This window comes from Otolemur garnettii, unplaced genomic scaffold, assembly GCF_000181295.1.
Source record: "Otolemur garnettii isolate 467f Iridium unplaced genomic scaffold, OtoGar3 scaffold00082, whole genome shotgun sequence".
In the NCBI taxonomy this organism is placed as follows: domain Eukaryota; kingdom Metazoa; phylum Chordata; class Mammalia; order Primates; family Galagidae; genus Otolemur; species Otolemur garnettii.
Window position 1 is genome coordinate 3,480,881 of NW_003852477.1, and position 2,163 is coordinate 3,483,043.

The 2,163-nt window shown below is 52.1% G+C and overlaps 1 protein-coding gene across 1 annotated transcript in view; it reads right to left on the reverse strand.

Annotated features, from left to right (window-relative positions):
• Positions 1-839, reverse strand: part of ULK4 (unc-51 like kinase 4) — a 619,976-nt gene extending 619,137 nt beyond the window's left edge. The window contains exon 1 of the mRNA XM_023515932.1: positions 753-839. The gene's annotated coding sequence lies outside the window, so the exon portion shown is untranslated. The remainder of the gene's footprint in view (positions 1-752) is intronic.
• Between the last annotated feature and the right edge of the window lie 1,324 nt (positions 840-2,163).

The following is a 2,163-nucleotide window of genomic DNA, read 5'->3' on the forward strand; positions in this document are numbered from 1 at the left end:
CCTCCCCTCAATCATTCCCACCTGAGTCAAGATCACAGGCTACCGCAACATCAGCAGCACCTGGGTTGAAGAGAAATACAAATTCTCACCTCCGCCCCTGATCTCCAGAATCAGAAACGCCAGAAGTAGGGCCCAGAAATTTATGTTAATACATACACTCTGGTGTCTTTGATGCACACTTAACTTTGCGAACGGCCGGGAAATCAACCTATTTTCCCTGGGACATAAAGGACTGCAGGCACTATGCTAAGCACTCTACAGGTCCTTCTTCTCGCGGCTCTATACAGACAGAATTAAGTGCAGGCTCAGAGTAGCTACGTATCACCCACTGCCCGTACCCCAGGCAGCACGCCGCCAGCGACCTGGCTGCTTCCACTACCTCCCTCAGTCCGCAGCTAAGCTGGCTTGGAGCCCGGGAAGTGCTCCCGGGCGGTCAAGATGCAACTCGCTCTGGGTTTTAAGAAGTGGCATCCATAAAGCTCATCTCCCAAGCCGAGGAACATGAGCGGCCCAATCTCCCCCCATGCTCTGGCAATTAGGTCCTGGAAGAGATGTCCTGTGTGCCCAGACCCAAAGCCCAGATAAAACCGTATGTGTTTTAGTTTAATGCTAGCGCAAAGCAGGGCTCGCAGAAAGCACTAAGTTCGCGGACATAAGGAGTGAAGGCCCTCCAAGCCTGCGCTCTCTTCCATATCTGCTGAGGGAGACACGAACTCCGCCTCGCGGCTACTAAAACCGCCACCGCCACGCACCTGATAGCTTGGTCTGGAGAAACAGCTAGTCCACTTGACGCCTCCCGCGGGTGCGCACTTCGCGGCCGCCGCCTCGGGATAGGTCCACAGGCCCATGTACGGGGGAGGGAAGCAACGAAACAGAGCGGGACGCGCGAAACTAGCGTCTGCCTAGCGGGATCTAGCACCCCTCTGTATTTGGATTCGTCCATCCCGTCTCCAGGGCTGCACGCAGAACGCCGGAAGGAGCGCAAAGCGATGACTGGCTGAGTAGTTGCCGTTCCGGCAGGGGCCCGGAAGTGAGAGGCTGCGAGGGCCGCTTCCTCCACCCTAAGGGTATCACAACCCGCCTCTGGACCAGCCCACCCGCAGGCGACCGGGGCGGGAAGTTCTGGAGGGAGGCGGGATTCACAGCAGACCTTCTGTGCTTGGATTTGCCCATTCCGTCTCCATGGAAGCGCGCTGAACGCCGGAAGAAATCCAAAGCTCTGATTGGCTGTGAATTTCAGTTCTTGTTGGCTAGGCCCGGAAGTGGGAGGCAGTGACGGACAGTCCTTCTATACTAAATGGGTGCTGCGGGTATTTGACTAAAAGAGTGGACCTATCTGTGCAGAATTGCGGACTGTAGAGCCCTTGGCCATCATCATTTCTTCTTTTCTCGCCCCCACTGTCTTCTTATGTTTCCTTATATTCTTTCCTTTCTGGCGTTCTCCAGGAGCTCAGGTAGACGAGGTGTCTCAGATTGCTCACTCCAGAGAAGAGAAGGCTATGAATTATCTTCCTTATTGTAATCGAGTAAACAAAACAGATCCTCTGACCCAGGCGTCCTCAAACTATGGCCCACCAGGTGTTTTTGGCGCCGCTGCCTGTCCTGCTTAGCAGCCAACTCATCCCGGGCCCGCAGTCCGGCCCTCCAACGGTCTGAGGGACAGTAAACTGGCCCCCTTTTTAAAAAGTTTGAGGACCCCTGCTTGACCTCTAGCTGATTGATCTTGACTTTCAAAGCTCAAAGCCCTCAAATTCCAACCACCAGGCACTTTAGAACCAGCTCCACGCTTCAGCTTCCTCCCTTTCTAATTAGCAGGATTGTTTTCAGACTAGAACATACGAATCACCTGGAGCGCCTGCTAAACCACAGATATGTGACCCCACAAAGCTTCTGATTTTGTGGATCTAGATGAGGCCTGAAATTGTGTATTTCTATCAAGTTACCAGGTGATGCCGATGTTGCTTGTTGAAGAACGCATTTTGCTAACTTTTACCTAGAAAGAGGAGCTATACTGAAGGAAATAGCATCTATTCTTTTGCTTCTGACCCTTCCTGTCGTCTCAAAAATCTTGTCAGTTCTGCGTACTTAACAGCTTTGGTGTCGAAAAAAAGTTTCTTGATGCACTACTCTGAAATTAACGAAGACATAAAAGTTAATGAAATA